This window comes from Macrotis lagotis, chromosome 5 (assembly GCF_037893015.1).
Source record: "Macrotis lagotis isolate mMagLag1 chromosome 5, bilby.v1.9.chrom.fasta, whole genome shotgun sequence".
Classification (NCBI taxonomy): domain Eukaryota; kingdom Metazoa; phylum Chordata; class Mammalia; order Peramelemorphia; family Peramelidae; genus Macrotis; species Macrotis lagotis.
In genome coordinates this window covers 89,309,193-89,328,301 of record NC_133662.1, presented here as the reverse complement: position 1 = coordinate 89,328,301, position 19,109 = coordinate 89,309,193, and positions in this window count along the sequence as shown.

The following is a 19,109-nucleotide window of genomic DNA, read 5'->3' as shown; positions in this document are numbered from 1 at the left end:
CTCATGATTTCTTATAGAACAATAATCACATACACATAACACAATTTGTTCTATCATGTCCTTATTGATAAGGGTCCTCTCATTTTCCAATTCCTTGCACTAAAACGAGCTGCTATGAAACTTTTTTGAACATGTGAAATTTTGATCCTTTTTCTTGATCTCATCAGGATATAGATCCAATAGTGGCATTGTTGGAATAAAGGGTATGTACATTTTTTTTTCCCTTTAAGCATAAGTCCAAATCGCTTTACAGAAAGGTTGGATCAGTTCACAATTCCATCAACAATGAATTAGTGCCCCACTTTTCCTACATTCCATTCAACATTGATCATTATTCTTTCTAGTTATATTGGCCAATCTGAGAGGTGTGAGGTAGTACCTCAGATATGTTTTATATGTTTTAATCTGCATTTCTATATTCAGTAATTATTTAGAGCAATTTTTCATATGCCTAAATATAGCTCTGATTTCTGTGTCTGAGAATTGCCTTTCTATATCATTCCACCATTTATCATTTGGGGAGTGACTTGGTTTTCTTTATAAATTTGACACAGTTCTCTTTATAATATGGAAATGAGTCCTTTGTCAGAAACACTAGTTGTAAAAATTGATTCCCAATTTACTACAATACTTTTAATCTAAGATATATTCTCTAACTCTTCTTTGGTTATAAATTTTCTCCCTTTCCATAGATTTGACATATTCCTTGTTCCCCCAATTGACTTATAATATTATCTTGAATAAAAGAGAAAGAGGAGATAAGTGAATTGGGTATGCACCCCAAAAAAGCTAGAAAAATAGCAAATTAAAGCTCCCCAATTAAATTCCAAATTAGAAATTCTGAAAATCAGACATATTAATAAAACTGAAAACAAGAAAACCAATTGCTATGATAAAATAAAACTAAGTTGCTTTATAAAAATCAAATAAAATAGATAAATCTTTGGTTAATCTGATTTTTTTTAAAAAAGAAAACCAAAGTACCAGTATCAAAAATGAAAAGGGTGAACTTCCCACCAATGAGGAGAAAATTAAAGAGAAAATCAGTAATTATTTTGCCCAAATGTATGCCAATAAATTTGATAACATGAATGAAATTGAATATTTACAAAAAATCAAACTACACAGTTTAACAGAAGAGGAAATAAAATACTAAAATAACTCTGTTTCAGAAAAAAGACCTAAAGGAACCAGCAATAAACTCCCGAAGAAAAGTCTTCAGGTGCAGATGGATTTAAATGTGAATTCTATTAAACATTTAAGGAACAATTAATTCAAATTCTACATAAAGTATTTTTAAAAAAGAGAAGGTGTTCTGCCAAATTCCACTTTATGGCACCAACATGGTGCTTATATCTAAAGCAGGAAGAACCAAAACAAATAAATAAAATTATAGATCAATCTCCATTATAAACATTGATGCAAAATCTTGAATAAAATTTTAGTAAAAAGACTATAGCAAATTATTGCCATAACACTATAATAAGGTAGGATTATTCCAGGTAGGCAGGATGGTTCAACATTAAAAATACACTCAACATATTTAAACATATCAATTACTAAACCAAGAGAAATCCTATGATTACCTGAAATAGATGCCGAAAAAGTCTTTGTTATAAAATACACTATTCATTCCTATTAAAAGCACCAGAAAGTATGGGAATAAATGTTTTCATTAATAATAATAATAATAAGCAGGGGCGGCTAGGTGGCACAGTGGATAGAGCACTGGCCTTGGAGTTAGGAGTACCTGAGTTCAAATCTGGCCTCAGACACTTAATGATCACCTAGCTGTGTGGCCTTGGGCAAGTCATTTAACTCCATTGCCTTGAAAAATCTAAAAACAAAAAACAACAAAATAATAATAATAAGCAGTATCTATCTAAAACATCAACATATATCATATGCAATTAGGATGAACTAGGAGCATTTCCAGTAAGATTAGGAGTGAAAGAGGGATGCCCATTAGTATCTTTATGATTCAATATAGTATTAAAAATATTAGCTTTGACAATAAGAAGTAAAGGAGAAATTGAAGGAATTAGAATTGGCAATGAAGAAGCAAAACTTACTCTTCTTTGTAGATGAAATGATGGTATGCTTAGAGAACCCCAGAAAATCATCTAAAACTACTTAAAACAATTAACAAATTCAGCAAAGTATCAGGATGTAAAATAAATCCACATAAAGCATCAGCATTTCTATATATGAACTTCAAAACCCCAGGGAAAGACTTATAAAGAAAAATTCCATTTAATGTAACTGCCTACATAAATACTTTGGCATCTACATCCCAAGAAAATCTCAGAAACTTTATGAACACAATTACAAAACATTTTTCAAACAAAAAAGTTAGATCTAAACAATTGCAAAAAATGTCAATTTCAGTTCATCCCAGATTAAATCACTTATTCAGTGCCATAGCAATCAAACTAACAAATAGCTATTTTTGTGATTTGGAAAAATAACAACTTTCATCTGGAGCAGCAAAAAATAACAACATTCATCTGAGCAGCTAGGTGGAGCAGTGGATAGAGCAACAGTCCTGAAGTCAGGAGTACCTGAGTTCAAATCTGGCCTCAGACACTTAATAATTCCTAGCTGTGTGGCCTTGGGCAAGCCACTTAACTCGATTGCCTTGCAAAAGCTAAAAAGAAAAAAATGAAATAGAGCAATGGATCAGTGGATCAGATAGGTATAAAAGAAAAATATAGTAAATCACTATAGTAATTATTGTTAGACAAAACAAACTACATTAACTTCTGGGATAAGAACTCACTATTTGACAAAAATTGTTGGGGAAACTGGAAAACAGTATGGCAGAAACTAGGCATAGACTAACTTCTCACAAATTGGGTACAACATCTAGACATAAAGGATGTTAGACCAATTATAAGATAAAGAAATACACCATCTGTCAGATGAATGGTAAGGGAAGAATTTTATGATCAAACAAAAATAGAGTACATTATAAATTGCAAAATGAAAGATTTTGACTGCATTAAAGTAAAAAGTTTTGCACTAATGAAACCAATGTTGCCAAGATTAGAAGGAAAACAGAAAACTGGGGAACAATTTTCTCAGAGTTCTAATATAGTTCTCATTTCAAAAATATAAAGAGCATTGAATCAAATTTATAGGGATAAAAGTCATTACCCAATTGACAAATGTTCAAAGGATATTGACAGACAGTTTTCAAACAAAGAAATTAAAGCCATATCTATGTGTATATCTATATCTATAGATATATATATGTAGAGAGAGATAGATATATAAATATATATCTATATCTATCTTTCTCTATATGTATCTACAGATATAGATAAAATCATATGAAATAATGCTCCAAATAATTACTGATTAGAGAAATAAACATTAAAACAACTATGAGGGACTACCTCACACCTGTCAGATTGTCTAAGATGATAAAAATGGAAAATGATCAATGCTGAAGGGGTGTGGTTGGATTGGGATATTAATGCATTGTTTTTGGAGTTCTCATCTAATGTGACCATTCTGAAGAGCAATATGGAACTATGGCCATAGATCAATAAAATTCATCATAACCTTTATTTCAGTAATACTAATGATAATCTTATATTTAGAAGAAATCATGAAAATGGTGAAAATTCCATGTTCCAAAATATTTGAATAGCTCTTTTTTTGTAGTGGCAAAGAATTGGAAATTGTGGAGATGATCTTAAGTTGGGTAATGGATGAACAAGTTATGGTATATTAATGTTACAGAATATTATTTTTCTGTAATAAACAATGAATGTTCAGACTGTAGAGAAACTTGGAAAGAATTTTACAGGAACTTGTCCTGAGTGAAGGGAGAAGCTACAAGAGAACAGTGTACAAAATAACAACAGTATTGTGAGTTGATCAACTTTGCCATATGAAGTTCCTCTCAGAACTTCAGAGAGCTAGGACAATCCTGAGAGATTTGCTATAGGTAAAACTATCTACAACCAGTGGAAGAAAAACAAAACAAAACAAACAAAAAACTGCTGAATCTGAATGAACACTATGTTTAATTTTAAAAAAAATTCTTATGTTTTTCCTTCCTATCTCATGATTTTCTTTCTTTTCCTTTATTCTAATTCCTCATACTGAAAATGACTAATCTGTAAAAATGTTAAGCACAAATGTATAAGTACAGTGTTCGCCAGAGTGTTTACTGCTGAGGTTGGGAAGGGGGGTGGAAGAAAATTATATAACTTAAACATAATCATATGCATGTGGATAAGTGTTGAAAAACGTTCATAATATAAAATTGGAAAAATAAAATGTCAATTGGGATAAATATGTCCTATCTCATTATTGATAGAAGAAATGCAATTTGGAGTAACTTTGGGGTACTATTGGTTTAATTAACAGGACAGAGAAAATGACAAAATTTGGAAGGGATATAGGGAAAGTGAAGCATCAGTGCACTGTTTGAAGAGTTGTGAAATGATATAGCAATTCTTTAGAACAATTAGGAAATATATCCAAAGGGTTATAAATCCATGCATGTCCTTTAACTTAGCAATTCTAGTTTGTATACACAATTCTGTATTACAGAAGAGATGAAAAACAGGAAGGAAAAGGACTTATATGTCTAAGGATGTTTCTAGCAGCTCTGTAATGGTGGTAAGAAGAGGGTAATAGCTGAATCAGTTGTGACATGTCATTATGATGGAATGGTAATGTGCTAAAAGAAATGAGCAGGATGCTCTCATTAAAAATAAACAAAACTAGGGGCAGCTAGGTCCGCAGTGGGTAGAGCACTGGCCCTGGAGTCAGGAGTACCTGAGTTCAAATCTGGCCTCAAACACTTAATAATTACCTAGCTGTGTGGCCTTGGGCAAGCCACTTAACCCCATTTGCCTTGGGAAAAACCTAAAAAAATTAAAACAAAACTTGCATGTGCATAAGCAATGGGAAATGCACTATATGCAAAGTAACAACAATGTTGCTGTTTGATCAGCTATGAATGACAACTTTTCTCAGCAATTTTGTGACACAAGTGAACTCTGAAGGATTTATGATAAAGAATATTAGCCATCAATGATCAATGTTGCAATGGATGTAGGAAATATGGGACACTAATGCATTGCTGGTGGAACTGTGAACTTATCCAACCTTTCTGGAGAGCAATTTGGAATTATGTCCAAAGGGCAATGAAAATGTGAATACCCTTTGATCCAGCAATACCACTACTGGGTCTATACCCTGAAGAGCTTATGAAAAAGGATAAAAATATCACTTGTATAAAAATATGCATAGCAGCCCTGTTTGTGGTGGCAAAGAATTTGAAATTAAATGAATGTCCTTTAAATTGAAAATACGTTAACAAACTGTGGTATATCTATGTCATGGAACACTATTGTTCTATTAGAAACCAGGAGGGATGGGAATTCAAGGAAGCATGCAAAGATTTGCATGAACTGATACTAAGTGAGATGAGCAGAACAAGAAAACCATTGTACAGTCTAACAGCAACATAGGGGGTGATGATCAAACTTGATGGGCTTATTCATTCTATTAGCGCATCAATCAGGGACAATTTTGGTCTATCTGTAATGGGAATACCATCTGTATTCACAGAAAGAACTGTGGAGTTTCAACAAAGACCAAAGACTATTACCTTCAATTTGGGGGCAAAAACCATTATCTTATTATGTAATTTTGTTATATCTTATACTTTATTTTTCTTCCTTAAAGATATGAATTTAACTCTGAAGACTAACCAATGAGTAGACAGAGAGGGACTTGCTTGACTATCAATTCTGGGAAGCAACTTGACCTTCACTACCTTTGTGAGACTTGGAGTATACCCTTTTCCGGAGAAAAGTCAAAATAAACTTTCTTCTTTGTTCAAAAAACAACAACAACAAAAATATATGATATCTCTCTTATCACAATCAACCTAGATCAATGTATACCATGGAAACAATGTAAAAGACAAACCAACTGCATTCTGTGAGGGGTGGGGGGAGGGATATAAGAATGGGGGGAAAATTGTAAAATTCAAAATAGATAAAATGTTTCTTTAATAAAAGTATATTATCCATCCCAAAGATAGAGTTAATGGTACCTGAATAGAAATTGAAGCATACTTTTTAAACTTTATGTTTCTTAAAATTCCTTTTTTTAGGGAGGGTATATCTACTTTTCTACATGACTACTGTGTTAATGTTTTTCATGACTGAATATTTTAACCTAAATTGAGCAACTTACTTTTCTCAATGAGGGAGAGTGTAGTGGGAAGAAGGGAAAGAATTTATAACTCAAGGTTTTAAAAATTAACATTAAAACTTATTTTTGGTTGTAACTACGGGGAAAATAAAATAAAATACATAAATTTACTGTGTAAAAAACAGGAAGATAGTGGAGCTGTAAGGTGGTTATAATATTAAAATCCCCCACCATTAAAACAAAACACTTCAGGCAATCAAATCAGGTAAGACAGAGCATTATTAGCCAACCAAAACACACAGAAAATGACAAATATCCACATATAGCATAAATTGCATGAATCTATATAAGTTTAATATAATCAAATTGATACAGGCACTTATAAGAGTTGTTCATTTTGCTGACAGATAAGGATACATCTTTATATGAAATGTTTCTAATAAATGTTTAATAACTGTTATAAAATTCAAAATATATGAGACCATGAACTGTTTCTTCAAAGGTAAGATCTCAGAAGACATAAAATGAGCAACAAACAAAATATCTGCTGCACATTACTAATAATAAGAAAAATGAAAATGAAGACAAATCAGATATTTTGCAACACATCCTTCAAATTTGTGAAGATGACAGAAAAAGCAAAAGCAACAACTGAATAATCCCTGTGAGAGGGCTCTGAAAAAGAGGAAACACATTCATATTCTCCTGATGAAGCTGGGAATAATCTCATCCATTATTTAAAAAATTAGGAAATTAGTATTTACCTCTTTCAATACAGTACCATGTAATGTTGAAAAATGCATGTTTTCTGTAATTTTTATTTGTCAGGTAATTGTTAAAGTTCATTTAAGGGATACTTTGGAAGAAGGTAAACTATAATTGTGACACTGGGGAAATTCATATTTTTGTCCAAAATTGGCACAAAATATTGAGCACTCAGGTGAAAGGAGAAAAAATCAGCACCAAAAGAGTTAAAGTATATACAATTCCTCTACTCTTTCACCAAAAGAGGCTACTACTAAGCATAGCTCCCAAGGAAGACAAAGAAACTAAACTCTAAAATATCCATAGCAGCACTTCTGTGTTAATTAAGAGTTGGAAACAATGTAGATGCCCTTTGAAAAATTTGCTAAATAATTTGAGATGTAAAATTCTAGTTAAATATTAATGTTATTTCAAAAATGAAAAATATAAAAGTTCCACAAACCTGGAAAGATTTGTCTAGGCTAATACGGCAAGAAGTAAGTGGAATAAAGAAAATATGATGATCATAGTAAGGAAAATAGAACAACACAGTAGGAGTAATAGAAATAATAAGTGAAATTTTTGCAGTTATAATAACTAAAAATGGGTAAGTTGAGGGGATCTGAAAATATACCTTTCTCCCTCAACAGCAGAGGTAGGGACTATTATTTAAATTTTACATAATTCATCTCAGTGAGTCATTCAGTGAATATTTGTCTTACTATTTGTCAGGTACTGTGCGAAGATCTGGGGATAAAAAGAAAGGCAAAAGTCAGACTCTACCTCACCACTAAATGTGCATGAAAGCACAACAAAAGAAGAGGCTGAGGAGAAAAATAAGGAAAAGAGCAGAGAGAGTAATGGTGAAAGTTTTGGGGATGACCTAATAAAATCCTGTGAAATTATGGAGAGAAATTATATAGTGTCTGTCCTAGGTGCACTTTTTAAATAGAGGAATTTGAAGGTGCTATTTGGTATAATCTCTTCTAATAAGGAAAAAAAGTAGAGGTTCAAGGACTAGAAAGTATGATGTAGGATGAGTCTAGGCATTGATTCAAGCTTGAAATAAGATGGCATTCTGGAGAAAAAGAAGTCTAATGAAGCAACCAGGTGTGAAGTAAAGATGAGAATGGGATCATTTGTTGTCTTTGCTGAAATATTTAGCATGATAGTGTGACAAAGGTGATTACAGGGGTCTCTTTCTTTAGCTTTGTCCAGACTTGAATCTGGGTCACAGTCCTGGGTCACAGTACCAAGTAGAGGTGGAGTAATAGCCCAGCAGAGCTTGCTGCAACAAGGAAGTGGGCATGTTCCTCATATTTCCAGTTCAGAAAAGAATATTTGTGATTACCCACAGAGCAGAAAAATGGTATAAACTTCTCCTTAAATCATTTTGCCTTTAAAGAATTTGAAAACCTGCAGGTCCCTGAAAGTATCTTTTCAAAACACTGACAAAAAATATCTAAAAGCTTTGGACAGTACTCCCTTCATATTGGAAGCTGAGTCCTACCTTAAAAAAGATTTAAAGACATAAATCATAAATCAAGTCATAATGATCAAACAATAGAGAAAAATTTGACTGTAGTAAGTTACTATGCTGACATACTTAGAAGACAGGAAAGTGAAAGCTTCTACACCCAAAGCTTCCAAGAAAAATATGAATAAGCAACAGTTCATGGAAGAATTCAAAAAGGATTTTGAAAATTAAACAAAAGAGATACATGAAAAATTATGAAGAGAAATGAGATGATGCGGGAAAATCATAAACAACAAATCAGCAGCTCGGAAGTTTGAAGAAGGAGTCACACACATACACACACACACACACACACACACACACACACACACACACACACAGAAATACTGAAGAAAATAACATCTTAAAAACTTGACTGAGGGCGGCTAGGTGGCATAGTGGATAAAGCCCCAGCCTTGGAGTCAGGAGTACCTGGGTTCAAATCCAGTCTCAGACACTTACTAATTACCTAGCTGTTAAGTGGGCAAGCCACTTAACCCCATTTGCTTTGCAAAAACCTAAAAAAAAAAACTTGTCTGAGTGAATTGGGAAAAAAAAGCAATGAGAAGAACACCTTAAAAAAAAGCATAATTTCTCAAATGCAAAGATAGGTAAAAACCTTCCATGAAGAAAATAATTCCTTACAATAAAGAATTCAGTAAAGGAAAGCTGATGACCTTTTGAGAAAGCAAGAAGCAATAAAACAAAACCAAACAATGAAATATTAGAAGAGAATATGAAATATCTCACTGGGAAAAAAACTGACATGGAAGAGATCCTTGAGAGTGAATTTAAAAATTTTTAGACTATTGAAAGCCAGGATTAAAAAAGAGACCAGGTATCATCTCTCAAGAAATTATCAAGGGAAATTGACCTGATATTCCAGAGCAAGGGGATAAAACAAATATTGAAAGAATATACTGATCAGCTCCTGAAAAAGATCTGACAATGAGAACTCTTAGGAATATTAGAGTCAAGTTTCAGAGCTCCCAAGTCAAGGAGAAAATATTGCAAATAGACGGAAAGAAACAATTCAATTATCATGAAACCATTGGATCACATAAAATTTAGCAGCTTCTATCTAAAGGATCATGGGGACAACAAGTTGCATGCAGTGGATAGAGCACCTGCCCTGGAGTCAGGAAGATCTGAGTCCAAATCCAGTCTGAAACATTTAATAATTTAATAATGTTTGTGTGACCTTGGGCAAGTCACTCTTAACCCCAATTGCCCTAAATAAATAATATTTTTAAAAAATCATCATAGGACTTTGAATATGTTATTCCAGAAGGCAGAAAGATTTCTGTTAAAGGAGTTGTGGAATGATTTAACCATTCCTTAGAGTTATTTGACCTATGTCCAAAGAGTTATCTGATCATGCATACTTTTTTACCTGACAGTGCCACCACTAGGTCTGAATACAGAAGAGATGAAAAAGTGGAAAGAAAAGGATCTTGTGTATGAGTATGAGGAGTTTTATAATATCTCTCTTCTGTTGTCAAAGAATCGGGAATAGAGGGGATGCACATCAATTGAGGAATGGTTGAATAAATTGTGATATGTAATTATGATGCTATTATATTATTAGAAATGAAGATCAAGATGCTCTCAGGAAAACCCAGAAATACTTAAATGAATAGATACAATATGAAAAGAGCTGTATTCTAAGTAACAGCAATATTATAGAATTATCAGCTGTGAATGACAACTTTTCTTGGCAATGCTATGAACCAAGACAACTCTGAAGGTATGATGATAAAGAATGCTATTCATCTCCAGATAGAGAGTTGATGGTGTCCAAATACAGATTAAAGCATATTTTTCCTTTAAAGAAAAATCTAGCAGCATCATATGATGATCAATTATGATGGACTTAGCTCCTCTTAGAAATTTAGTTATCAAGGGCAATAATAAAAGACTTGTGATAGAAAATATCATCCACATTCAGAGGAAACAAATAAAAAGAATGCTATTTTCACTTTTTTTAAACATTTGTTTCTTTTTTCTCATAATTTTTCCCCTTTAGTTCTGATTCTTCTTTCAAAACATGACTATTATGGAAATGTTAAAAGTGATTGTACATATATAATCTATGTCACATTACTTGTCATAGGGATAGGGGAATGAAGGGAGGAAGATAGGAACATGTGGAAATCAAAAATCTTCAGAAAGATGAATGCTAAAAATTATTTTTGCCAATAATTGAAAAAATAAAATATAATTATAATCACCCCCCCCAAACAAACCAATGTAAGATGGTCAAGTACAAAGGCTACCAATCCTTTAAGCAGTTCAGTGATCAAGGACATTCCTGGGATACCTGATATGAAAAATTCTATCCACATACAGAGGAAATATTGATTCTGAATGCAAAACAAAACATATTATGTTCACTTTTTAAAACTCCTTATATGTTATTTCTTTCTCTTTAATGTTTTCCCTCTTCTTTCACAACATGACTAATATGGAAATATGTGCATATACTAACTATCAAAACAGATATTTCACTGACATGGGAAGGGGGAGGGAAGGGAAGGTGTTAGAAAAATATGGAATTCAAATACTTGCAAAAGGATGACTGTGGAAAACTATCTTTTTGTGTAACTGGAAAAAATAAAAACTTCGCTAATGTTAAAATCAATCAATCAATTGATAAATAAATAAGAAAGTAGGGTCATTTGAAGATCAAAAACTGGAAAAGCATCTGCAAGAAAATTAATAGCTACTCGGAATGAATTCAACAGATAGATATTACAGAATAAGCTATGAGAGCTACATATGAAATAGTCTTCTGCAGACTTTTCCCATTTTACAACACTGGTTGTATAGTTTTTGAAGAGGATTTCCTCAAATCATAGGAGTCCATAAAAGTTGGAGCGACAGAAGAAAACTCGCAAGACACTGATACACAGAGGGTGTCACTTGAAGAAGGAAAAAGATTAAGGTAGAAAGATTCTGGTAGCAAGTGGAGTATTTAAAAATCAAAAGTGATCTAATCCTAGCAATTGAGATATTTTGTAGTAGGGAATCCATGAATACAGCTGAATAACCTGGCCAATAAAGATTCTGTTCTCTAGACAGAATGGTTTAAGAATTATTCAAAGAGAGCAAAAATTATATCACCCCATTTATAAATTGCCCTGTACTGTATTCCCTTCATATGTGGCTCAGTAACAGTTCTAAAATGCTGATCCCATTGTGTCCTAGTATTTTTTTTTTGGGGGGGGGGATCTTTTCAAACTAAGAGATAACTATCAGAAGTTGAACTTAAAAATTATTTCTCTAAACTAATAATACTTAAGAGAGCAAATAGATATGACTGTAACCTTCTAAACTCTCTCTAAAGAAAGCAAAGTAGTCAATTTCTTCTCCCAAATTTTAATTTTTTTAGGTTTTTGCAAGGTAAATGGGGTTAAGTGGCTTGCCCAAGGCCACACAGCTAGGTAATTTTTAAGTGTCTGAGACTGGATTTGAACTCAGGTACTCCTGACTCCAAGGCCGGTGCTTTATCCACTATGCCACCTAGCCGCCCCTTGTCCCAAATTTTAAATTAAATTGTTGAAGAAAGGTGACAGAAAGAAATTAGACAAATTTCGCCATGTCTTTCTATAACACAAAATCTGTTTGGTACAACTCAGTGTACCTACATCCCTATATATTTGTGTATATGTGTACAAATGCATTAATACCCATATCTGCATCCCCATCTAATTCTCTATTGGCATTGGAAATTACTTTATTTTCTTTATTCTTAAAAATCTAGTTGATTTATCATTTTCAAGGTATAGAAAAATGAAATTCTGTGGAACATTTTATAAATTTTTAAAATTGTACTCCCTCTTTTCCCCAAATGACCAATAAATTTGAAATAACAAAATGTTGAGGAAATTTTCTGGCATCTGATCATTGTGCTCTCATTCCTCTTAAGAAAATGTAATGATTATTGGTCAATTTGTAGATGTGTACAATACCACTCTTCTCTAGTATCAAATATCTATATGGACAATATGATAATTGAGCAAGCATGAATATCATCTTTCAAAAACTATTTCCATAGTCAGTCTTCTTTTATCATAGACATACTTTAATTCCAAATGCATCATTTGTAATAAATATTTTATTTGACTGCAGACTTAGCATCTACATCAGTTAATTCCAAAGTAAATTACCAACATTCTAATCTCATTTATGACCAGACATTTGATAGTAAGATGTACATGGTAAATCATTCCAAAAATTTGACAGGATATACTTCATATCATATAATAAAAAAGATAAGAAATGAATTCACTGATAATATATATGTGGAGTATGTAAAAAGAAGGCTTAGATTATATGATCCTAGTCAAGTCTTAGCACCACCATTTGATAAAGAAATATTGAGAGACAATTTTTAACTTGTCTTACCTTAAGTTTATTCATGTTTATGAAGATAAAAATAACTTCCCTACCAACCTTCCAAAGTTTTATGAAATTCTAATTTAGAAAAGTTTTTTTAAGTTATGAAAGGTTTTACAATTTTAACTGTTTAAAAATTTTCAATCTGTATTTCACAGCAAGACTTTACCTCAACATTCTTAAAAGAGAACACATATTTTCCTCAAAACTCAATCATTTAATTTTTTTAAATTTCTGTTAAGGGCAATTTACACAACTAAAATTATTTTTATTTACTTTGAAATGTTTTGCTTTTAATAACAAATAAACATACAAACGATTTAGCTATTAATACCAAAGAATATTTTCTTTTCCCTTGATATCTTTTTTTAATAAATAGAGGAAAAATTCCTAGGAACAGAAGAAAGTGTTGTAATAAAAAAAGGGAAAGAATTCATCCTGGATTCACTGTCATCAGTATTGTCAAACAGATACAGAAATCTCTCATGTTCAGAAAAGGAGCTGGGAAACAAAAGAAAAGCAAAACAAATGCACCTGAGCTATAGAACTACAGGTCCTTTATTTCCCTACCCAGGAACAAGATTTCTTTCAGAGTCTAAGGGAAACAGAGGACTGGCAAGGAATATAGGAAGGGCAGTAGGATGAAGCTTGCAGCAGGTGCAGGTTAAGTGCTTCCAGCTGTGGGGATTGGAATGCTTCAAAGGCAGAGAGCCAGTTGAGTCATTAATGTGCCCAGAAGAGTAAGCAACTCTGTACTTGATGAGGCTGCTATTTGGGTTCAAATGCAAAACTCCCCAAACTACAATATAGGCACATAAGACATCAGTAAATTCATTTCATTTCCAAGTGATTGCCATTAAAAAGTAACTTCTGATGTTTTACTGGCTTTTGGACTCAGATGATTTAGATTTGAGTCTCCGTTCTGCCATTTACAAACAGCATGAACATGGTTACATCACTCATCACTTCACTTATCTGAGTCTCACTGTTCTCATTATATTAAAAAAAAGAAAGTTGGATCCAACACTCTCAAGGGATCATTTGACATTTTTTGATTCAGATCATCTCCTCAAATTCATGGAATTTGAAGGATTACCTGGAATGAAACACATTTCTTTCTTATTTCATGTTATTCTGTTAGTTGTTTAATTATATTCTTTATATATAAAATAATTATTCTTTCACATTGTTGAAGACAGAGAAATCTGATCTATGCAAGCAGTAAGATGAATGTGTATTATAGAAAAGCCTTGTGACAATGTGGTGGTTGTAAGATGTTTGGCAGAATGCCAAATTACAATGCTGGCCCAGACATCCACTGATATCCTGTATTCCAAAAACTTTGTAATATTTATCAAACATCAGGTTGACTGCTTGCTTTATAAATTAGTCATCTGTTTCAGTTAAATATATGAAGCTATCATTCACTACATATTTTCTGCTTTATTTGTGGTTTCAAGAAGTACATGGAGAACTGAGTAACAAAACAAATACAAAAATGAAACTCAAAACCTCTGAATTTCTTACTGAAGTGTTTTTATTTTCACTTATTACAAACTTGTAGTAGAAACACATTTAGATTTTAAGCAACTTGACTTTTCCTGGCCTATATTAAAGAATATTTGACAGAATGTCAGAAAAGTATGTATTTCATTGGTTCTCAAAATCACTACTCAGATAATTCATTTTAGTTTTCAACACTTGCAAGCCTCTAGGTATATTCAGAATTAGTTCTTACCAAACTTGCAAGGGCCTTTAAAAATATCCAAACTAGCAAGTTACCTCAGCATCTTGTTTACACTAATGTTATCATTGCCATACTTCTGGTATTCATTGGTGTTTCCAATTTCTCAGTTACTTTGGATTTCCTGGTAAGTAGCTGTTTATCTAGTCTTTTGACTATGTACCTTGCATTTTTCACTGGTGTCTGTATCTTTTTTCTTTCTACTTCAGGTTGAATGTCTTAACACCTTTTATTTCCTGTGCACTATTGCTCAGGTCTAGCTTTGTGTTTCCCACCATATTAAAAGAATACATATGATTCATATTTAGTACAAAGACCTATGATAGTAGGGGGAAAGAATGGAAGTGTTTAACATTGAGTAAATCCTACTCAATGGAGTTGACTCAGAGAGGGAATAGCATACATTTCTAATTGGGTTTAAAAATATATTCTACTCTACAAGGACATGGTGGGGAGGAAAGGGGAGTGAAGAAGGAACTGAAGAAAGGGAAGGCAAAGGCATAAATGAAAGTCAATGTAAAGTTAAAATTTAAAGGAAAAGTTAGCGGGGGAAGGGAAAAATATTGCTGAGGAATATGAGGAAAGGGAAAAGTTCAAACAGGAAAAGAAATCATTGAGGGAAATAAAGATTTATTATTCTTTACTTTAAACGTGAATGGGATGAACTCTCTCATGAAACAGGCAGATAGTAGAATGGACTAAAATCCATAACCCTACAGTATGTTGTTTACAAGAAAAACATTTCAGGCAGAGAGATACACACAGGGTAAAGGGACTGAGTACTATGCTTCTATAAGAAAACATGTATGGGAAAAATTACAAGAACTGATAGTGAGTGAAGGGAGCAGAATCAAAAGAATATTGCATACGTTATCGACAACATTGTGAGTTGATCAACCTTGGTGGCAGCTCCTCTCAACAGTTCAGAGAACAAGGACAACCCTGGGAGAATTGTTATGTGCAATGCTATCCATATCCAGACAAAGGAAGAAAACCAAAAAACTGAACAACCAACCAAACAAAAAACCTACAGAATCCAAATAAATATTATTTTCACTTTTTAAAAATTTCTCATATCTTTCCTTTCTTTTCCCTTAGTCCTAATTCCTCTTAAAGAAGATGACTAATATGTAAACATGCTAAAAACAAACCTACATGTATAATGTTCACTAGTCTGTTTACCATTGAAGGGAGGTGGGTGGTAAGGAAGGTAGAAGGAAAGCAACATAAATGTGCTGATGGATGAATGTTAAAAAACTGTCAAAGCATGCAATTGGAAAAATAAAATATCAGTTAGAAAAAAAGAAAGCAAAAGAAGCAAATAATTAAACAATATTATGCCAAAAATATTTAGTGATTAATGAATCCATTGGCTCTATCTAAAAATGGGATAAGAAAAAAAAAATTTTCAAGTAAAAGAATCTTAACACTTCTGGGGTACCCATAAAGATTACCTTGGCTCCTCTAGTTCCTCTACCCGACTTGTCCCCTTTTATAATCAGGACTTCATGATTTGTCCTTTAAGGATTAATTATGCTTCATGTTCTCTGAAAGGCAGAGGAAAGGGGTGGCTAGGTGGCACAGCAGATAGAGCACCAGCCCTTGAGTAAGGAATACTTGAGTTCAAATATGACCCAAAAGACTTATTAATTCCCCTAGCTGTGTGGCCTTGGGCAAGCCACTTAACTCCATTTACTTTTCAAAAACCTAAAAAAAAAGAAATGTAGAAGAAATCAATGGGTCCTTAGCTCTGGTACCTTCCTCATTACCCCAAGCCCAGATTCACCCCTCTCCTTATCCATCCAAATTGTATTGCATTTCTTTTCCTTAATGCATAATACACATGATGATTTCAACCTCACATAGTAGCATTTAGGAAATTGTTGTTGTTCAGTATCATTATCTAAATCTATGTCTATTTCTTTCATAGTCTAATAATTCTGCCTTGCCACCATAAATCTTACCCAATTTTCTATGTGACTGTTCCACCAGATGATAATGGTGCTCTCCCTAATCTGTGACTTGGTCTTCATAATCAACTGGAAAACCCTCCTGGTATTGCTTTCTTAAGTTCATGAACCTCAGCTTCATGTGTGATACCATATATCTGTATGTCCTCTTCTTACCCTCTTAGACAAACTTTTGGTGATTACTCTAAGTCTTACCTTATACTAATCATCCAGCCTATTTCCCTAGGGTTCTACTATTGTCTGCTCTGGGGAACAAACTAGATCACTTATCCCAACTATAATTGTGTCACTAGCTCTGACTAGTTCCCATATTTGACTTTTCCTGTTATCTCCTTAGGCTTGATATTGCAGGTGTTGAAAGATTTTAAATTTCATTGTTTCTCAAAATAAAAACTTATATTTTGTATGACTAACCTGAATTTATTTCTTTGCTACTTTCCACCACCATTTGAAGACATATTAGAGTGTATTACATTGAAATTCTTGTCATAATTTAACAATCTTCATTAAGCATTTATTATATATTGGACACTGTACTGTCTTATTATACAAAGAAAGACAAAATCCTCTTCAAGTGGTTCACAATGTAAAATGGAACAACATTCTAAAAATTGTACATACAAGAAGTATATAATCTAAATGGGACATAATCTCAGAGAGAAAGCCCTATTAATAAGAAGTGAGAAAGACTTTATGCAGAAACTAGCACCTGAACTGAGTGTTGAAAGAATCCAGGGGAGCATAGAGAGGGAAGTAAATCAAATTTCAGGTATAGAGGAAAGTCAGAGAAAAGACTGTGTTTTTTCTTGAAAATATCAAAAGTCATCTGAGAAATTTATTCATTTAAAATTTCTTTTGTCTTTTCTATAGAAATTTGAGTATATTCATGATGTATTCATGATATGAGCAAATATGAAGTTACAATAATAATTTTATATAAAATATATTCAAAATAAATATAATAATTTTGATAATTTCACAAATTTGTTAGTATTATCCATGACTTGTGTTTTCATTTATCCCATTATGAATCCTGTTAATTATCCTAGAATGCAACAAATGAAGACATAAGCATACATATTTAATAGATAAGAAAGGTAATGAAAAGCAATAGTCACATGGGAGTTAAGTGGAAGAACCTCAACTAGAAAAAAATGTGTTTTGCAATCTCACTCCAATATATTATTCATTGTATCACACTCTATCTTCATGAACTCATATGCCAATATGGAAATATAAGACTCCCTTCTCTCTCTCTCTCTCTCTCTCAATACAATACATATATATATATATATATATATATATATATATATATTATTTATTGTGAAGTCATGTCACAAAGTAAATATTATTTCATTGTGAATATTTCATAGAACTTCAGATATTTTGCAACAAATACATTGATATTCTAGAGTATATTAATTTTCAATTTTAAAATTCTTGTTAAAATATCTCTTTGACCATATTTTTGATTCTTATTTCTTAAATAAGTACAGTACTTCAGTGATATACAGTACAGTAAACAGTGCTTCAATGATTCCTTGTTCATATTTATTTCATGTTCTATTTTCTAATGAAAAATGTTCAATTCCTATTAAGAAAACAGTAGTGGTCACAAGGTCTGTAGTTATTGTCAGCACCTAATTTTTATTTTTTTTCTTTTTACCATAGCTTTCTAGAATATTTTTAAAGGTTAAGGGATTAGCCAGATTCTGCTTGAATTTTGAGTGTTATCTTCTCCAGGTAACCAGTGGAAGATTCTTGCATGCAGTTCTCAGAGTATATTGATTGGGTAACTTTTTTGAAATAGTGCTGAATTCACTTAAGCAGTAATACAAGGTCAACCTTTCTAGTTCTATTGGTACTTTGATTAGTAGTTTTTGTTTATTGGCTTTTGTTTTTTTCATTTATTTCTGTCAAAACTGTACTGCTGTTTTTATTGCTGCTGATTGCTCTTTAGAGTGAGTCTAAAACAAATTTATATACCCTTTTAGGAGACAAGTGGAGACCAAACAGCAAAGATGAATGTTAAACAGAAAAGAGTAGAGAAGTTACTGTGATTTACATTTATACATACATACATACATATATATATATATATATATATATATATATATATATATATATATAGATAGATAGTCTAATGGAAATAGATTGTTCTTTCTTAATTAGAAAATGAATAACTAAGGAGTCACTTGGGGAAAATAGCAAATTTCCTTTCTGTGTCTCTCTGTCTCTGTCTCTCTCTGTCTCTGTCTGTCTGTCTGTCCATCTGTCTGTCTGTCTGTCTCTCTCTCTCCCTCTGCTCATGTCTTCATGTTTCACTGCGCCTTTGAATCATTCTACCCCTATCTACTCTTTTCTATTCCTTTTTGTCCCTGTTTCTTTCTCTCATTGTATATAGGTGATGATGGGGAGGAAGATAAAAACTTGCATTTATGCAGTATTTTAAGATATTCTAATTGCTTTAAAATGTTATATCATTTTAATGTCATAACTCAACCATCTCTGTCATGAGATAGGTGCATTTGTTATCCTCATCTGCAAATGATGA